Source organism: Pteronotus mesoamericanus, unplaced genomic scaffold (assembly GCF_021234165.1).
Source record: "Pteronotus mesoamericanus isolate MK-2021 breed Mesoamerican mustached bat unplaced genomic scaffold, CSHL_Meso_final contig_73, whole genome shotgun sequence".
Lineage (NCBI taxonomy): Eukaryota > Metazoa > Chordata > Mammalia > Chiroptera > Mormoopidae > Pteronotus > Pteronotus mesoamericanus.
This window is the reverse complement of record NW_026555245.1, coordinates 6,647,079-6,654,076: the sequence shown is the minus strand read 5'-3', so window position 1 is coordinate 6,654,076 and position 6,998 is coordinate 6,647,079.

Sequence of the window (6,998 nt, the reverse complement as noted above, 5' to 3'; positions counted from 1 at the left end):
CCTATGGGCAGAGCCTGATATAGAACCATCTGGCAAAACAGTTTGCTGAATCCCAGCCCCAGCAGCAAAGATAGAGAGTGTAGAAGGGTAGGTTTGAAGTGAGAGGCAATAGCTTAAGAAATGGCACAGGAAAAATAAATATGAAGAGAAACCTATTAAAGTGTGACACTTGTGAGCTTGAGAATGAAATCAAGTAGGGCAAGATAAGCAAAATGGGACGGATCTCCCACCTATTAAAAATGAATTATAAAGACCTCTAGGTAGGGACCTGAAGGCAAGTCAAAGAAAAAAAATGCAGATAGATTTCTTGACTTTAAAAATCAAATAACAGCTTAAAAAACACCATCAAGACAAATTACCTGTGATCTTGAGGACAAAAAAGCAAAAAGCAAAATTGTCATAATTGGTAAAGTGCTGTTAATTCAAACCCCAAGGAATGCTAAAATGCCATCATTTCACACTAGAGGTCACCCCCGGTAAGAAAATATAATTGTACCATCCTTTATTGTCCCCCTGTAGCTATTATAATAGTGGAGAGCTGCTCCTTATTGAAAAGAGATTGGATTTTTATGAGACTGACATGCTAAGCAGCTTTCTAGTCTAGTAAAAGACTGCATTAAACAGAATTCACTTTCTTACTTTAGTGAAAAGCAGATGTATTGAACAGATAGTATAGGAGACAGTATCCATTATACACAATCACTGATCTAAGGTACCAGCTGTAATCAGAGGTAGGTCAGCACTGCTATCAAGAAACAATACCTTGTATATGGCATAGAGACTGATATTAGGTAATTTTTAATTGGGAAAAATATTTCCTCATGTCAACAGAAAGCAGGTATATTACATGTAATAACTACACTAAATATTTTAACAAACTCATTAATTTGGGAGTTTATTGCATTAAAGGCATTTACAGCTTAGGAAATTAGAATGTCATTATTATTTTATGTCAAATTATGATGATTCAAAGACATCTTACAGAAATGACATTTGTTAAAACTCTTAACGGTAGGGATTCTCTTTATGTACAGAATTTCAATTTTGAAAGTCATTTGAATACACCATAAATAAGCCGATCATTCTTTAACAAGATCACTTTTAGTCTGTGTCCATGTCAGTGCTCCTTTGATATTGGTGCTCCCAGCCTTTACTACCCACTAACTCTCTTCTGTTACTGTTATTGTTCTGTCATTGTTATCTGTTTACTATTCCCTACTAATATTCTGGCCTGGCTATGTCATTCATTGAAAATGTCAGCCCCTGACTTTTTTCGTTATTATCTTCCTCCAGGTGACATTCTTGGACATACCAATAACCATGCTGTTTAAACTATCCAAGAACCTCATTCCTCAAGTCCCTGGCCCCTTCACTCACTATGGTCTGCTCTTGTCCCCCATTTCATCCACCAGTTTACATGGTCACATCAATTTCCCTTTCACCAAGTCAATGCACCAACTTCAAAACTTTTGCTACCCCTGCTTCTTTTTCCAGGGTTCCTTATACAGAATTTTAATGCCTTCCCTCTCCTCAAAACCCTAGCATCACTATTTCACCCAGACACATATATACATCTACTCTCGACAAATGATGTCGCCTCACATTTGACTGAGAAAATCGAAACAGCTGAAGAGATGCTGCTTCATCTCACCACCAGCAAGTCCGCTGCCCTCCCTGGACCTGTGCCCACGGTCTCCAGCTCTCCCCCCATTATGATGGATGAAGTGTGCCCTCTACTGCCATTATCTACCATTCACTTGTGCTCTGGGCCCCATCCCCTGTCATCATCTCAGGGTATCCATTCATTTCCTTTTCATCAATTTCTCCCTTTCTCCTGAATCACTCCCATCCACATATACACATTCTTCATTGTGACCCACTGATTCATTTCTGTTGACCCCTCACAACCTCCATAGATTCTCAAAAAATTCTGGAGAATTTTTCTGCTCCTTTGCATGGCAAAAACTCTTGAATGGTTTATTTACAGCCTCAGTCTTCACTTCTTGCCATGACATCTCTCCATAGCCCATTATCTTTTCCATGCAATTGATTCTATTTGCCAAGGTTATTGGGACTCACCACCAAAGTCCGCCATGGTTTCCAGTTTATTTGGCACTTACTTTTCCTCATCTCACTCCAATTTTTGGCAATATTAGACACTGCTGGCCACTCAGTCCTCCTTCAAATGCACCCTTAACTGTTGTAACTCCACATTTTGCTGTTTTTCTTCCTTATGCACTAATCAGGCTCCTCTTCTCAGTCTCCTCTTCTGCCCTCCTCCCTTCATTTCAAGCTTAAAAAGCTGGAATACTCCAGGGTTCCCCCAAGCCTTCACTGTTCTCCATCTCCAGTGTTTTCCTTCATGAGTTTTTATATACTCCTATAATTTTAAATACCATCTGGAGAAGACTATCAAATTCGTATCTCCATCACTGCCACTGACCTCTTCATTGAGCTCTAAAGTCTAAGTTGCAATTAATTATAATTCAATGATTGACATTTCCACTGGAATATAAAATCATTTTATTAATCCTAACATGGCTAAACAAAACCGTGCTTTCCTTCACTTTATTCCCAACGTGCATCTTGGGACATCCCCCTGCCCCGCCGCCATATCGCTACCAACTACCCGGTACTCAGGTAAAATATTTAACATCCTTTGGATTCAACACCTCCCTTCATCCCTCCTCCTTCACACGCAATCCCTTAACAAGTTACATCAGATTCAGCTCCAAAATAGGTTTTAAATCCATCCACTTATTTTTCTATCTCCTACATCAGACACTTCCGGCTCCTACCTGGTTGTTTTGCTTCCACAAAAATCTGAACTATTTTTTATAATATAAATCTTCCCAGGGAACACAACACACTCCCAACACACCCCCAAAACACACACACACACACACACACACACACACACACACAATAAATGTCTTTACCACCACTTACAAAAAGAAACATGACATGACCCACTTCCACCTTCTGGCCGCAGCAGATTATACTCAGACCCAATAGCTTTGTTTTCATTCCTCAAACTCACCAAACTTTCTCTGCCTCAAAGCCTCTGCCCTTGTTACTGCTTCTGCAGGGAAGAGTTGACTACATCTTTGAGGGGCTGGTTCTTTCCTGTCACAGCTCAAGCTTCATCTTCACAGAGGCTCCATCAGTCTGTGATGTATCAATCACCCTGCTTTAGTTTCTTCATAGCACTGATTGTTCTCCAAATCTCTTTTGCTCATTTTTGCTGTTGTTTGTTTGCTTCTTTCATCTGTTAGCTCTCTACATGATTGTGTATCATTTTTCACTGCTATATCCAGAACAGAGTAGACACTAAGCAACTGCCTGTGGAAGGAAGGAAGATGTGAAAAAAAAGAAGGAAGAAGGGAGAAGAGACAGATGGGAGAAGTAAATTGGGTTCAATGATTTTTTTCATAAAGATAATGATACAATACTTGTATAGTTTCTTAAACATCTATCTTTCCAAATTCCCCAATTAATTTTCATCTCTGTAAGTTTATGTGTAACAAAGTACAGAGCATAGCTTAGTTCAGAGGCATGGCTCTGTTAAATAAAACTAATCTGACAGGATTAGACCACTGGGGTTTGGTCATTCACATTCTGGATGGCTGGAAATGATAATGTGCCAAACCTCCTTGGGTACTCAGTGAACCACACTCTCTACCATCTCCCTACACACTCCAGGCAATTACCCATCTGGTTTGACTGGCTCGCCTGGTTGTATTTGAATGAGGTTTTTCAGCTGAAAGTAAATGGTGTGTGTCCGACCTGAAAGGCAGCCTCTGGCAGTTGTTGCATCCTAGGCCTGCTTTCATCTGCAGCCACTCTCTCCAGACAGGAGTCAGAATCAGCCCCAAAAGTAACTGGACAGTCAGAGATGGAGGAGAGCAAGGGGGGCCCAAAGCAGGAGCCAGGAGGCCTGGGTTCTAATCCCTGTCTGTCTCCAGCCTGTTATGTAACTTCATAAAATCCTTGTACTGCTCCCGGTCTGTTTCCCCAGCTGCAAACTGCAGGGTTCATACTAGGTAATCTCTAGGAATTTCTTCCAGCTCTCACATTCCAGACTTAGAAACCACCAAGTGGTAAGCATTTGCTGGGTTGCAAATTCTCCAACCCAACAAGCCTATCTCCAACCTGGGATGAGTTGTGGTATTAGAGCCATTTGGGGTTTTTATATTTAACCAGAACCCCATAATTACAAGGTTACCCTCGCCACACCCCTTTGACATAGATGGGTGACAAACACTAATCACCCCGTGTTGCTGGAGGAGAAAGGAAGGCACAGAATGACTGACTCACCCTCTGTTCACCAAAAGCAGTGGCCTGGCAGAGAGTAGCAATTCACAAACTTCTGAGCAGCGGACCTGAGCTCAGGACACCAGGCCACAGGCCTTTGCTGGAGATACCAGCGCTTTGCTTTGCTTGCTTTTTATCCTGAAATAGATGAAAAATGCTTATGATTGCATTCTTTTTTTCTGAACGATTCATTGCTGTTAGTGCGAATGCAATTGCATAAAAGAAAGTAAGTTCTATTTACTTCAACAAACAACCTAAGAGAATGTGTGGGCAGACAGTGAGGGACAGCATGGATTCTGAAATCAGAGACAATCATCCTTGTTTTGTGAGCAGATATTCTTTCAGGTATTAAGAAAGCATGAAAGTAAGAATGATGTATAAAACTCACTTCCACTCATAGTTCTGCATCATACAGATTCTCTGAGCCTTGGTTTTTTTCATTCATCAAATGTGTGATCGAACTTTCCCGCAATAATCTTACGAGGATGATAGGTGATGAGATGAGGCAGTTACTCCCACTGTAGTTCCTTAATTAATTAGCACCTTTCCCTCTTTCTCATCCTCTCTAAGAAAAGCAAAATAGGGTGCTCCCTGCCCACACACTGTACACCCATCTACACGCAAACCTCCTGCTGTCCGCCATCATCAATGCAAGGCCACAGCCTACTAAAGCAGGCAGTTAATTGTCCACACGGTTAAGGGATGTCTTGTTCTGGCTTTGCTAATGATATCTGTATCATAAGAAATGAATAACTGGCCCTTTATCTCTACCTATAACAGTGGGGCTAACCAAATTGTCCCAGGGAATATTCTGAGCACAATTGAGGTAAGTCCCATCAAAGGCCTATAAACCATTAGATAAGAAATCTAGACTAAGTGCTATGATTTCTTGTGAGTAGCCTTTATGTTACATCTAAAACACTCTACTCCTCTGAATAGATACTTCAGCCTCCTTACCCAGCTGCTGGTCACTTGTATTCCACCAGCAGGTGCATCCGTAGAAGCCAGAGGATAGAACAAAAGATACCAAGGAAGGAAGGAAGTTCACCAATAAGGCAAATTTCTGATCTCAGCTCATTTCTTTTTCTTACCTATCAGAGATTGAGAGAGTAACATTTTCCCTCCATGGCTTCCCCCTACATGATGAAAAATGGGGGGCTTAAAGCCAGATGGTAAACAAGAAACAAGTTTATATGGAGGTGGTCTGTATGTCCTTCTCGTGACATAGAAGGAGTCTGAGACTTAGCACTATGGGACATGCTTTCAGGTTTGCCTCCACTCCCAGTGGGCTGTGTGGCCATTTGTAGGAGAGTGAACTCTCTGAGCCTTCATTTCCCCACTTCTGTATAATAAGTATGGCAGGAATAAATGCTCCCAAGATGCTTATGAATATTAAAGTGCTATGAATCTTGGAATAAAACACATAGAAGCTGTTGCTCAGAATCTGCACGTGCCTGACATTCCCAGTGTTGGGGACCTATAGGCCCATGGTCTCATTAATATTTTTTATGGCCTCTGACATGACATTGTTCATTATTTGTTTGAAACAGGAAAAATTTTTATCTCCTGGAGAGAAATGTAAATGTATGTAGGAGCAAGGTATTCTGACACACCTATATTATTAATGAGTTTCTCAGGTATTTTAGACTGAAAAAAATAATAATAATATAAAGACCACATTTCAAGAAACTCTAGCTGAGACATGCATACTCCAAGCTATTAACTGGAAAAAAAGGCAAAAGACTAGAAAAGTCACTTTTAATATTTGCTCCATTTATTTCTATTCCTAGATGCTTAACAACAAATATGTATCTGTCTCCTAATTTGGTAACATATAAAAAGACACCAATATCAAAAATGCCATTTCGAAGTGGTTATTCTCAAACTGTATAGAAAACTTTCTGAAAACACAAATTCCTGGTTCCTACTCCTCATCTACTAACTCAGAACTCTTAGAAGAAAGAAAGTATAAATGGCCCAGTCACAGATATACTTGCAAAGCCCCTAAGGTGGTGTTGCTGATCACCCAGGTTTGAAACGACTCTTAGAAAGCAAAGCTTCTGCAGCCAAGTCTGACAAGTACGGTAGTTCCTCTCCTCAGTGCCCAGAAGAAGTAATCTCTCCTCTCACTTGTGAACATCTGTGATATTCATCACAGAGAACTGGCTTGTTTGTCTTGTTTGTTAATGGAGGGAAGAAAAGTTATTTACCTAGTTTGCAAGCCAAGGGAGAGCTTAATTAATGTCAGAGCAGATACGATTTCCACCCCTCTCCTTGCCCTAGGAATTCACAGGGATGACGAGAGGAATTTTAATTAATGTTTGAAAAGCATTCTGAGATCCCTGGACAAGAGGCACTGGAAAAGGGCACAACATGATTATTATGGTTAGTAATAGCAGTTGCAGTAATAGAAATAATGAGGTTCTCAAAAGGGATTTGTTAGAAAATCTATGACATCAATCATCGTTGTGCTTCTGTGGCAAGAAATTTTGGAGAGAATGAAGGAAAGAGGCAAAAAAGATATAAGAAAAAAGTTTAAATGCTTTTTCCTATTTTGTTTTTAACCAACTGGTACTGGATAACATTTTGAGGTTCTAGCATAATAACTAGGAAAAGTTCTCCTTTATACTTTCCAAGGTAAATTAAAATATAACTAGTAACTTCTATGTTACCAGTGAAAGATT